General features: G+C 46.3%; 1 protein-coding gene across 1 annotated transcript in view; it reads right to left on the bottom strand.

Moving 5' to 3' along the window:
- Nucleotides 1-12,994, bottom strand: part of Rgs8 (regulator of G protein signaling 8) — a 50,224-nt gene extending 37,230 nt beyond the window's left edge. The window contains exon 1 of the mRNA XM_023703630.1: nucleotides 12,895-12,994. The gene's annotated coding sequence lies outside the window, so the exon portion shown is untranslated. The remainder of the gene's footprint in view (nucleotides 1-12,894) is intronic.
- Between the last annotated feature and the right edge of the window lie 890 nt (nucleotides 12,995-13,884).

Genomic DNA, 13,884 nt, shown 5'->3' with positions numbered 1-13,884 from the left:
GAGGAGGAGGAGGAGGAGGAGGAGGAGGAGGAGGACAAAGGGGAGGGGGAAGAAGAAGAGGAAGAAGAGAGGAAAAGGAGAGAAAGAAAGGAAGGAAGGAAGAAAAGAAGGAGGGAAGAAAAAGAGATTATTCATTTAGTGGAGAGTAGACAGACAGACCTAGGGTGAGGGGAAGTCCAGGGAATTTCACAGCTCTGAGTTGTAATGCCAGCTCCATAATTTTCTAGATCTGTTATTTGCTTTCTATGAGCCCTGTGTCTATCATGGGTAAGGTGAAGATACTGGTAGTAACTGTACTGACATCATAAGCTTACTGTAAGTGTTAATTTGATAAGGTAATATAGTGTTTATCATGATATGTGACAAGTGATAATTTTATTTATTCATTTATTTGGTACAGGGTCTCACTACACAGCTTGGATTCATAATGATCCTCCTGTCTCAGCCTCCCCCAGCACTGGGATTACAGGCATGTACCACCATGCCCAGTTTTGGTGTCTGGCACAGCATTCTCGGGATTCTGGGGCTGGCACGGCATGTGGTACCAGGGATCGAACTTGGGTCCTTGAGCTTTCCAGGCAGGTGTTTAGTTCTGCCGAGCTATCTCCCCAGCCTGATCAATGCCTCTTAAGTGTGAACCACTTTCCTCACTGTTATTGGTTTTCTCAACTGTGTCTCACCATTGCTTAAATGGAAATTAGAATTTCCACTGTTCCTCTACTTGACATAGAGATTCTTTAGATAATGTTTGCCTGGCTACTTGATGTGTTATTTGGGGAAAGGGTGCTGTCTAAATAGAATGTTATTTAAAGTTTCGTTTTTACCTACTTGCCAAGATGATGCAAGATGTGGTAGATAACACATTATGTGGGTTTTTGAGCTTCTCTGTACCTGGGGTTACCCAACTCTTAGTCACCTGTCTCATTATCTTTGTTCCTTTTGAGCCTTCATTGGTCTTGCTACCAACCATAGGCTTTTTTTACTTTCTCTTTTTTCTTTATTCACTGTCTTGGTATTTCCCCTCCTAAGGCCATGTACAAAGAAATTTTAAAGTTCAATTTTAGAGGCACTGGTAGCCAAACCTGTAACTGTTCCTCCAGGATCCTAAGATTAAATGGCACAACCAACCTGGGGAAAATGACACAAAATCAAAAGACATTTGGTATTGTATATGCCACCCCAGCTCTCTCTTCCTCACTCTACTTTCTTGCCCTCACTGACAACGATCATCAATGTTTAAAAAAAAAGTCAACTAAATGTAATGTATGGGCTTTATGCTGGGTCCTGATTCAAACTGAAAACTATACAAATGTGCTGAGACAATGAGGAAGATTTTAGAGCACTGGTTGGATATTAAATGATCTTAGAAAATTACTGTTAAATGTTTAGTGTGATATTAACAATGAAGCCTCTTCCCCTTAGGAGACTTTATTATTTCTAGTTTCACTCTAAAATGCTTGTGGTTGAGATGATTTTCAATCTGGGAATTGCTTTTATATCTCCTAGAGGGGAAAGTGGAGACAGGGACTATGGAGTTGGTAGATGGGGGTCGTGGTTCTGTTCTCTTGAGTTGTATATATTTAAAGTTGTGCATGACAAAAGGTTTAAGACTAGTGCGACCAGTGACAAAGTGTTACTTCAGTACAGTGAACTTACAGTATAAATTATTAGTACAAGCAAAGTGAAAAACAGGAAGAGGAGATTTTTGTGGATTTCCCATGGCCCTTTCACTGCAAGTTTCTTCCCCTACGAATAAGCCTGTTTTCAAGAAAAGATAAAACAAAACTAAAAGCCGTAATTTGCCTCCGTGGGAGCAGGCAGATGCTAAAACTTATAGGTTAGGTAGATGATGCTTAGATAACAACTACAGAAATTAAACTGTAAAGATTTCACCAAAGCTACCTCTCTTAGATAGACAGTCAATATTCCAAACTTGTGGCTCTTGAATGGTCCCCACCCTCACCCTGCCTCTATTTCAGAGCAGCCGGTCTATACTCGCCAAGTCCAAGCCACGAGTTCACGCTGGAGGAAGGCACGTGCGACTGCCTGTTTGCTTCTCTGCCCAGCCCTTCTACATTTCTGCTTGGGTCACAGTTCCTGGGAAGGCAGCTGAAGCGCACAGAGGTGGAGTGTGGAGGAGAGAGCTGGAGTGGCACGTACCACCCTCCCCAAACCGGGCTCCTAGCTCCCCAAGACAAGCAGCCTAAGGTCCCAAGTGCCTGGAACTCAGTTCCCTACTTGAACCCAACCAATCTACCACAGTTGTACACACAACCTTCCTTCCCATGGCTCTCAGATGTACCTGTTCAGCCCCTCCTCCCGTGGCTTTGAGCCTTCTGTCTTCACTTGAGCCCTGCTCTGTCTGTATTCTTTTCTTCCCCAGTGTTATTCTATACTTAGCAATAAGAATAATCAAGCCTCTTCTGTTTAAAAAAAAAAAGCGTATTCTTGGGTGTCCCCCTTTTGTTTCCTGCAAAAGGTCTGCTCTGTTTCCTCCTTTCTGATCCCTCCACAATCATTTGCAATCTAGCTTACAACTCATCGCTGCCCTGCAACAGCGACCTCGACATTGAGGTCAAATGGACAGTGCACTCCTTGCCACTACAGAGCTCGCTGCTGTGTTTCCTGCTGTGGCCGTTCATTTATTGCATCTCCACTCCCTTGAGCTCCCCGGGCGCTGCACTCTGAATGCTTCTCCTCTGGTTCCTTGCTGGCTCCACCTCCTCTGCTAACCCCTTAAGAGCTGGGATTTCCCCTCCTACCTGTGGCTCCCTGCTGGTCTCTCTTTGCACGCTGCCTGAACAATCTCATCTGTGGCCATAGCACACCAACCATTTCTCCAGCTCGGGTTCCTTACCCAATTGTGTGTATGCCTACAGCTTGTGCGTTACTGAACATACTCCCTTCAAATAATCCAAAGTCACAACGAATGCAAATCAAAAGACTAAGCACATAATATCCCCTTGTTTTCCTGACCCATTTTATCCATCATCCCCACTCTACCCACCCATTTTACACACACACACACACACACACACACACACACACACACACCCCTTGGCTTCCTCCAAAACTGCTGATACCAGTTTCCAACAGCACCAGCCACTGAGTAACTCAAGCCAGAAATAGAGAAGTAATTTGAGGAGACTCCTTCTCTCTCGTTTCCTCACTTCCACCAATTACCAAATCATGCTGATTAAATCTCTTTCAAAGTTTTCAAATCCGTCTCCTCCCTTCCATCCCTTCTACCACTGCCCTGACTCGTGTCCTCAGCATCCCCATTCCTGCGTGCCAGTTGATGTCCTCCCTGTCTCCCATCTCTGTGGTGTCTGCGTGCAAAAGTCCATCTGCACCTGCAGCTGTAATCCCCACTCAGATCACAGGGATGGCTGTACTCCCTCCTCACAACCTCCCAGCCCCACTGGCCTAAGCATAATATAGGCCCTGAACAAACACTGAATGCAGGGGGTGCTGTCTTCTGAGAGCCACCTGCCAATCTGCTGTCTTCAGCTTCTCTACCCAACAGTTCTGTACCATTCGCCATCTAAAGCATGTGTAACAGGCCTCCCTGCTCCATCACTTCTGCCTAGAATGCTCTTGACCTTATTAAGCCCTATTTGTTCTTCAAGATCCACTCAGGACCACTTCCTCCAAGAAGCCTCTCCTGAATACCCTTGTGGAAAGAGCCTTGTGAGCTCCCCGAGGCGCCTAGGCTTATTTTAACACAGCACTTGGTACAAGGAGGTACCCATAACTCACTCCACCTAGCCAGACCCTAAGTCCCTCAAAGTCCCAGGCACTCTGCTTATTTATTCAGTCTTCATTTGCTCGTTCAACTAATATTTCAGTGTATTTGAGCGCCAAGTGCTGGCAGGTTCCAGCCATGGGCACCGTACATTTCCTCTGTACGTTACTGAAGCAATGGATGCACTTTTCACCTCTACATTTCCAAAACTTAGCAGTGTCTGCCACCAAGAAAAGGCTCAGAAACATCTGCTGAGCTAACCTGAGCCGGCCAGCAGGAAGGCAAGGTAGATCATGTTTGGGTGTGGAGTAGGATGTGGCCACAACAGAGGCATAGAAATGGCAGGGGCCTCAGGGCCAGAGACAAGGATTCAGCTCTACCTCTGCTCCTGCGCGGCAGGCTCACCCTAACTTAGGACCTTGCTTTCTCATCTCCAAAGGCAGAATTACTAAGATAATGCCAACTTCCGGCGCCCCTGGCTAAGGAGCCACAGAGATGAGAAGTAAACAGTGATAGTAAATCATTCAGCCTTAGGAAAACACAAAGAGCAGGAGAGGCAGAGAAGGCAGAGACCCAGCACAAAAGGGGGTGGAGAGGGTGGCTGCAGGAGAGGGGGTAACAGGAAGGCCCGGCTTGCAGGGCATTGGAGCTGGGTGGTAAGCGAGAGATTGAACTGTGGCTCCTTCCTGCTACCTCTGCATGCCAGGGTACTAGTTATCAATCTCCTCCCCTTCTTAGTAATACAAGCAACACATGTGCCATCGGGGTCCACAGCTGTGGGCAGAAAGTGGCTTCAGCTTCCTGCTCCCCCCACCCCCGCTGAATATAAAATAAGCTCCCTCTAATCTTCCATTTTTAATGACTCCAAGCAAAGGCTGTCACATCCCCCTTCCTGCTGCCTTCTAGCCAGCCACCCAACTCAGGCAGAAAGAAGAGAGACTCCACAGCTACCCTAGCCACGAGTGGCATTTAGCCACAGAAATGGGAAATAGCGTGGCACAGACAGGGACCCTGGACAGTTCCCCCACTGGAAACTGGTTTTAAATCCACAAAGCGCTGCGGGAGATGAGAGCACTTGGTGAGGCACCTTGCATTTGGGCATATGGCAGGTGCACATTAATGTCTGCACTGGGGGTGGGAGGAGAGATGAGGGCCTGTGGGTGTGATCTGATGCACAGAGACACTGAGTAAATTCTCCCTGACACTTCTTCTTAGCAGGCAAGGCCCTGGTAGGAAATAATCTTAAACCACTCGGCTTTCCCAATGCAGTCTCTTCCTGGGACCTATTATAGAAGAACTCAAAAGCCTTTGAAATTGTATACAGAGAATGTTGACAAAAGTCCTGATGAGAATGACAACATTTCAGGATAGTGGAAAATGTCCTAAAGCACAAGTAACAGAAGGGAAAGCAAAGGAGTGTTTCTAGCATCGCCAGCGATGGAGCTGTCTCTAGAAAGAGGAAATGAGAAAGCGCAAAGCAGAGAGCCCGAAATAGGATTGATCCAGAAAGTGCTCCGAGCCACGAAGTCAGCACACATAACGCAACTTACATTTTTATAGCACAGTCACGCCTTACAGAGTTCTTTCATGTCTCTTGCTGAACCTGAGCCTCCTTCAGCCTCTATGGCCACTATGTCCTGAGAAGTTGGGAGGATTAAATGGCATAATTTAGGGAAAGTGCCAAGCAAAATTCCTCAGTCCATCTGGATCACGAGAAGCTAGCACTACTCCTGCAGTTGAACCTTACAAACACCTTTGAAAGTAAGTAGGGCACTTTTTAGTGCTCCCGTTTTCCAGATTACCAAAGTAGAGGTGCTCCATGACCCCACACAAAGGGCCCTGGGTCATTCAGTGAATGGCCTCAGTAAGTCTTGAACTCAGGACCTCCAGTGCTCTCCATCACTCCACATCTCTGCTGCTGGTGCTGCCACTCCCACTGCTGCGCCATCACAGAGATCTACGTTAGTAGAGGTTGTCTTCATGCAAGGAAAATGGGTTTTGCTCAGCCATCCATCCACCCCCTCATTTGTCCCCTGAGGTCACCTACAGTTGTGACAGGCTAATGTGGCTAAGAAACCATATTCTCCTGGTTGGACCTCACTGACCAATGAGAGTAAGGTCTTAGGCTCATGAGCAGATTTAATTCAGCTCAACAAAGAGTATGAGTTAATCTTCAGGTTTCTTTGTGTGAGGAACTGTGTGAAAGTTTTCTCTAAAAAGGAGAGTTTGATACCCAGGAGCAGCTCACCTTAGCCTGGCCATGGTGAGACATGGACCATGTTGTACATACTCTACTCCACTCCCATTGGCCTTCCAACCATAACACCAACTGCTTCCAGGAAACCTACTCTATTGATGAGCATAGAGAAGACAGCTAATAAAAGCTAGATTATTGACTGCTTATGGACCTGTCCTTCCCAAGAGTACAACAACAGCCATCCTCAGCATAATATTACATTGGGTGTTCAGAATGTTTAACTTTTCCCAAGGATTAATAAGTTCTCATAAATACATTTACCTGACTCTTACTTTCCAACACCTCATCCATCCATCCATCCTCCAAGAAAATCCTAAAGTTTCCCAAATCTGTAGGAACAAGCAATCCAAAATCAACCCAAAGTGCAGAATGGGTTAAACTTTTCTTCAGTGTGTCAGTAGACTGTAAGCATCCTGAGGCAAGGACCTATAAGGTTTCCAAACAATGGATTGAGACCAAGTAGCTCTAATGCGCACATACACACAAAAAGAGTGATCCTCCTCCTTCACATTCCAAGGAACTCACAAGCTAGACATGCCAAGGACTCATCATTCCCTGTAGGTGGACACCGTGTCCTCAGCTTGCTGCTTAGAAATTGGTGACCTCCAGTGCACCCTAATCTCCCTCAACTTGTTTTGATGGAGAGTCTGCTGCATCAGAATGTGACATGACTGTTCGTCACTGGCAGCACTGGAGACCTGCATGCTGTCTGGAACCAAGACAGATGCTGTGTACCACCAGACTGCTGTGCCGGTGACCCATTCACAAACAACAGTGGAACAAGACATGAATGAGACTAAAAATAAAGAGACAATATCATAGTCCACATATCAGCCCACACTACTGTCAGAGCCCCTAAGGGATCGGAGCATACAAATGGGATCCCTTTGAACCAGAAAGCAAGTCTCAGAGCAACTGAGGACTTGGGATCCAGGATGGTAGAAAACAATAACAAAAAGATTATTCCCAGCTTAGTAACTACACCTGAAGGATGGGTACCTTCCTGCAGCTTGCTTTGGACAAAGTCAGCAGGCTTATCCTGCTCTGGGGAATTTGGCTAGAGGATGCATGGGGTTGATGGCAGGAGGACAGTCCCTCTCTGCCTCAAGGTGCCATGCAGCTCCCAGAAAGACTCCAGGCTTGGCTGGTCGGCACAGGAACCCACCAAGCAGGCCCCACAAGCAGGCCTGATGGAAGCAGCACTCTCCCTTACCTGTCTGGTGAAGGGCAGCACAGCTAGGAAGATGTAACTGGCGTGGGCCCCAGCTGAGCATGGCTTGGAGAGGCTCTGAGTAACAGTCAGCCACCTCCTGGTGCATGGGACAGGGTGGCGGCTGGAGGCCCACCTCGCCACAGCCCCCTAGAAGAGCGGCTGCACCATGCTGCTCCTGCTGGCTCTGCTCCGCACCAGGCTTTGCATCTCATGAAAAGGGAAAGAGCAAGCAGGCAGCGGGGAGGGGGCGGGGAGGCGGAGGGAGGGGAGGGGGCATTCTGACAGATGATGCGCACTGCCACGCAGTCGGGGGAGGACCGCAGGCTCCGGCAGGATGGCACTGCCTGTGTGGCTCTCCTGCTGGCAGCTCATTCATGGCAGCTGCTTCAGAGGGGCCAGTGGATGTCTGGAATCTAGGGGGAAGGAGAGCACAAAGGGGGGAACAGAGGGTGGGGGAGGGGCAGGAGGCCACTGGGACTAAGGTGAGGCCAGGTGACAGGGAAGGGGGACAAAGGATGATCTGCTTTTGCTCAAAATCAGACCAGGCCAGAAGCACTTGCTTTATGAGACAGGGAAAGGGAGAAGACAAAGCCCCACATTCTTGGCCTGGCTTCAAGGCTGTCTCTCTCCTTCAATCACCTGCAAAGCTGCTTTGGCCTAGAGTGTGGAATAGCTAAGCATTTTATATCAAGCAAAATACCAACTTTCTCAAAAAAGAGAAAAAAATTAAGCAAGAATGAATATTATGCAAGAAATTCACTTGTCACCCTCTGCTGAAGCAAACCTTAGTGCCCCTGTGTCACCTGCCCAACTTAGAACTCAGGGGTTGTGGTGGCAAGAAGGACAGCGAGAGAGAAGATCAGCAGGAGATGGAGGGAGCGGTGCCATGTGCCACTTCTGCCTGTAAAGTTCCACTTGGATGGTCAGGAACAAAACCTGGACAGCTTGGGCCAGTGCCCGGAGTCACTTCTGAGCCCATGCGGTAACCCTTTGCATAGATTCTAAAGTCACTGCTCAGGCCCAGGCTGACAGTCCCCAGCTCTATGTACAACCACAACCAGAGGATGAGGCTGCCAGGGAAATAAACAAACAGTGGAAGCCAGAGCTGACTGAAGATGCTGCAGCTGGGGAGCCCTACACAGCACGGCTGATGAAGAAAACGAGATGTCAAATACAGGCCTTCTAGAGAGGGAGCAGGCAGCATGTGGAGGGGACCAAAGCAAGACCGAGTTCTGAGGAGTAATCCTTCCCCACTGCAAGCTGCTGCTCTTCATCAGGCCTTTCTCTTGGCATCCTGAACAGCGGTGACCCGGAGGTGACCCCTTCAGGGATGACCCTCTCAGAGGACTTTGCCTCTGTACAAATTCATATCCCTGTTTCTCTGCAGCAGTGCCTAAAACTCGAGTCAATTCAGCAAGCAACTTTTGGGGACCTACTATGTGCTTAATGATGCAAAGATGTCAAAGACAATCTTGTCAGGCCAGATGGTACAGAGGAGGGAGAGACTGGCTCTAGTACATGAACAAGTGAGCTCAATTCTCTAAGAGCAGCTTGGAATTGCAGGGTGGGGGCAGAGGAGAAGAGACTCAGCTCCAGCTGGGAAGTCAGAGACGCCTTCTTGTGGAAGGCGCCGTCCGACTCACACAGTGACTTCTTTGGGAGGATTTTGACAAACAGCGCAGATTGGGATTCAAGGCTGAGGAACAGCTTGGGTCCAGAGGCGCCTGACTGCAGAGTCTAGAGGTGCTTGCTGTGTGTAGAGAACTGTGAGTGTTCATGGTAGGGGACCAGGAGCAGAAAGTCAAGTGGGACAGGAGGCCACAGTGGATGCTTCAGTTCAACAATTATTTTCATCAAATTATTTTCATCCTCAGACCTACCTTTCAAGAAGACAGTGAGAGTTCAAGAACTGGAGGAAAGTGAGTGCCAGTAAAGGTTACTACAGATTCAACAGCAAGAATGCATGAGATCCATACAAGGTCAGGGGTTTGAGAAGAAAGGACATAGTATAGAGAGCTGGGCAGGCTGAATCAGCAGCACCTGATCTGATCAGAAGGCTGGGATGAGTTAAGAATGCAAGTTAAGAATTGAGATCTGTCATTTGAGATCCAGTTTCAGGGGAAAAGACCTAACGGTAGGAGGAGCTTTGAGCTGATGAAAGAAAACCTGTGGTGTCTTTGCTTTGGGGTTGGTTGAACTCTTGCTATCTCAGGGCAGGAGATGGAGAGAAGACAGAAATACAGGACTGCATGGAGCACTGTACCTAAAAATAGGCGATGATGGAAGTAGATGAAATCACTCAAGACTAAGAAAAGAGGGGGCTGAGGACAACCTTGAGGAGTGGCAATATTTAAAAGAGGACAAGAGAAAAAAAAAACAAGCAAAGATGCTAACAAAAAAATAAACAAAGATGCTGACAACCTACCAAGTGGAAAGAAAGTAGGAGAAACAGTGTGTTGGCACGTTTTTTCTCATTGCTGAGACAGAACACCTGATGCTCAAAATTAAGGAAGGAAAGGTTTATTTAGCTCACGATTGGTAGACGTTTCAGTTGGTAGTCAGCTGGCTCCAAGACAGGGAGGCCTGGCCAGGGAGCCACAATTCAAGGCAGCAGAGGACAGGAAAGGCAACAAGAGCAAAAAGGAGGAAAGTAGGCCTCTTTTCCTCCCTTATATTCTTTTCTTTTCTTTTTTTCTTTTTTCTTTTTTTTTTTTTCAGAACCGGGGATTGAACTCAGGCCCTTGCACTTTCCAGGTAAGCGCTTATGGTACTGAGCCATCTCCCCGGCCCCTTTCCTCCCTTATATTGTTTGCAGGCTCATAGGCCTCGCAGGGCAGGGTGGGTGTAGCACTCATAATATCTCTAGGCCTTCCTGTTGCATTCCTCTTAAGAATGGGCTCGGGATGGTTACAAAGTGAGGGTCCTGGTCCCCTGCTGAATTACTTGGTAAATTTCTATACTTCCCAAGTTAATGCAATGTAGCAACTGTTACAGACAGCATGAAGTATTAGAATCCAGGGAAGATTAGCTGGAAAAAGAGTGGAGCACTGCATAAAAGTCACATGGGTGAGACTCCGAGATGAAGACTGGCAAACTTGAATTTTGGCATTGAGAACCTGGCTTAGAGCAAAGGGTCTCGAACATAAAGAGAATGGGAATCCTCTAAGGCAGGTGTTAAAACCTGCTTTAAAAAAAAAATTGAGATTCAGGCCTGATGGTGCGCACCTGTAATCCCAGCACAATGGTAGACTGAGGCAGGAGGATTATAGGGTCAGGCCCAGCATATGCACTTTAGCAACTTAGTGAGCCTCTACCTCAAAAATAAAGAATAAAAAAGAAGGTAGCTCATTGTGAAGACCCTGAGTTCAGTCCTCTGTAACACACACACACACACACACACACACACACACACACACACACACATTGCAAGAGCCCAGACCCTAGAGTTTCCAATTCCACAGATCTAGAGTCAGGTCTGAGGTCTTAGATTTGCATTTCTTTCTTTTTTTTTTTTTTAATTGATACAGGGTCTCTTACACAGTTTGAACTCATAGTGATCCTCCTGTCTCAGCCTCCCCAGTGCTGGGATTACAGGCATGCGCCACCACGCCCGGTGTTGGGGCCAGCAATGCGCACATGACATGTGGTACTGGGGATCAAACTCAGGACCTTGCACTTGCCAGGCAGGTGCTTATGCCACAGAGCTATCTCCCCAGCCCTAGATCTACATTTCTAACATATTTCCAGGGATGCTGATGTTACTGGTCTCAGGGCTACACTTAACAAAGTCTAGACTATTGCCTGTTGGATTTTTTTTTAATGTATTTAGTACAGGGTCTACAGGGTCTCACTACACAGATAGAACTTGTAGTGATCCTCCTGTTTTCAGCCTCCCAAGCACTGGGATTACAGGCATGTGCCACCATGCCCAGTCTCAATTGCCATCTCAGTGCACCCCGGGGGCGGGGCCAGCACAACAGGCTGGGGATCAAATCTCCAGCCCCTGTGTCTGCCTAAACAGGCACTTTAATCTGCTGAGCTATCTGGCTGCCCCGCACATTGGGTTTTTATACCATGGTTCAGATAGAAAATAACTCTGTATGGGCCATTAGAGTACAGGGTGAGAGCTAAGGTCCTGCCAAGCTGCCCAAAGGCCAAGGAAAGAAGTACCTCAGCATACACAAGCATACATTAAGCAAGCAGGTGGAGAAGGCTTGACTTAGAGGAATGAAAGGAAAAAGGGACAAATAGCAAAATGGGAGTGGATGTCTAAGCTGTCATAGTAGCAAAAGTGGCTCCTATGACAAATGAAATGCAAATCCTGCTTTCAAGAACGGGGTCACTTGCTCATGTCTGTATCTCCAGCTCCAAGTAAGGACCTCATGTGTGCAAAGACTGCTAGAGCAAACCGAATTGAAAAGTTAGGCTGAGAAAGCAAGAAGGTTTTACGCTGGAGGAAAACAGAATTAGAATGAGGTTGTTCCTGAAGAATAAGGCAAAAGAAATTGTTGTCTGGGCACCAACTGGGCAAGGAAGATGCAGAAGACAGAAGACCAAAGCTGAGAGAGCAGAAACCTTACCTGTCCCTGGCAAGGAGTCCCACCATTTCCTTGGTGAGGAGGAACTGGAAGAGCAGGCTGCGGCAAGGTCTGTGACTTCTCCACAGACTTACAAAAACAGATATTTTCTTTTTTTTAATTAATTTTATCGAGATATAGCAATGAGACAGTTTCAAAACAGGTTAGTAGGACAGGAGCAATAATTAATACGTTGTATATTGTTGTCTTCGTGATAGTTATTCATAGGACAAGATGCAGATGTATCTTGTCTAAACAATATTAGTACAAATCTTTCTTCTCGCTGAACTAAGAGAAAGTAGCTGTATATCTATCTTATTTTGCATATACAGATATATGTGTATATATATATATATATATTTTTTTCTCACTACAAAATGGTCCTTCATTTGTATCCCCCTTTTTTGTTTAGTTTTGTCAGAGATGGGTACAACAAGTATTTTCTAAACTGTCTATGCGTAGTCTTCTGTGGCTGTAAGGTGTGGAGGACCCTCTATTGTTGAGAAAATCCCTTATTAGTTCTAGGGGTGGTTTTCAGCTAGAACATTCAATCCTTATTTGGATGGGAAATGAGCAGTAAGAAGGAAATGAACAAGACTACATGTGACAATACTGTACTAACACCTTGTCTTGTTTTTTCTTTTAATTGAAATGAATTCTCCTATCTAATGGTAGTGAGCTATTTGAGGACAGAAACATACTTTTGTTGCTAGTATTTCCTGAAGTGACTGACACAGAGTAGAATCCATCCCAGAAATAAAGCACCTTTACTTTTAAGGAAGAAATAAAAGAATGAGGGGTAAAGGACATGGGGAAGAAGGAAGGAAAGGAAAATCAGAAGAGCAAGGAATGAGAGGATTTGGGAAGGCAAGACAGCAAGAGGGCAGGTAGAGAGTGGTCAACCCAGCTGTGACCCCCAAAGACGCCCACACACAACTCCCTGAAGCCTGTCCATTCATCCGCTGCAAAAGGGACTTTGCAGTTTTAGTTAAAGACCTTGAGATGGGAAGATTATTCTGGGGTTTTCTGGCCAGGCCCATTCTAATAATATTCATCCTTCAAAGTGGAAAAGAAATGCAGAAGAAAGGATTAGAGATAATACCTAAGGAGCAGAAGCAGGAGAGAGACTTGACTCTTGTTTGCTGACTTTGAAATGCTGACGGCGGGTAGAACCGAGGAGAATGTTGCTGCTGGAAGCTGAACCTCAGCTGACATCCATCAAGGCCGTAAGACCTCAGTCCTGCAGCCACGAGGGCTCAAATACAACCCCACAACCAAAATAACCAAGAAACACACCCTTCCCTGAGCAGTCAGAAAGGAACACAGACTAGTCTCCACTTTAATTTTAGCCCAATGTAATCCAATGAGATTGCCAACATACAGAATTGTGAGACAATAAATCCGTGCTGTTTAAATCACTCTGTGTCCAGCAATTTGTTATGGCAACAGTGTAAAATTAAGGACATTAAAAGACAACGGGTACTAATAAACAAGGCAGAAATATAGAAGACTGTTGAGAATCATAATCAGAAATTACATAGGTTTTGCCTTTTAGTGAAATATAAGGTCTAAATATCTCCCTAAGAGTTAAACACACACACACACACACACACACACACACACATCAAAAATGAATGTTGAACTCAGTCTTAAATAATTTGTTGGGCTCCCTTCCTTTCCTGAGAAGATCTTACTTCCAGATAATGGTTTTTCTTTCATCTCTCTGATTGATGAGTCACTATCTTTGCTCTCTTGTACAATATTGTCTGTCACAGGAACACATTAGTGCTTAATGTTTAAGAGGAAAAAAGTAGAGAAGGAGCCGCCTCTCCTCACTAGAGAGCCTCTGGCAGTGAGAAAGCAGAGTCTGCCAGATGGAGGAAAGAAAGCAAATAAACAACAGAAACACAACCAAAATAACCCAGTCCTAGGAGGGGAAGGAGTCAGAAGATTCCAAGAGAAAGAAAACTGGAGGGATTGAGGGATGGATGGATGAATGGGTGGAAGGATGGATGGGTGGATGGATGGATGGATAGATGACAGATAGCGTATTAGTGATCTGCCTTGTTGCTGGTACAAAATACTATTCGCT

The sequence above is a fragment of the Octodon degus genome, unplaced genomic scaffold, assembly GCF_000260255.1.
Source record: "Octodon degus isolate 3935 unplaced genomic scaffold, OctDeg1.0 scaffold00176, whole genome shotgun sequence".
Classification (NCBI taxonomy): domain Eukaryota; kingdom Metazoa; phylum Chordata; class Mammalia; order Rodentia; family Octodontidae; genus Octodon; species Octodon degus.
The sequence above is the reverse complement of the archived record's forward strand: the minus strand, read 5'-3'. Positions and strand labels throughout refer to the sequence as shown.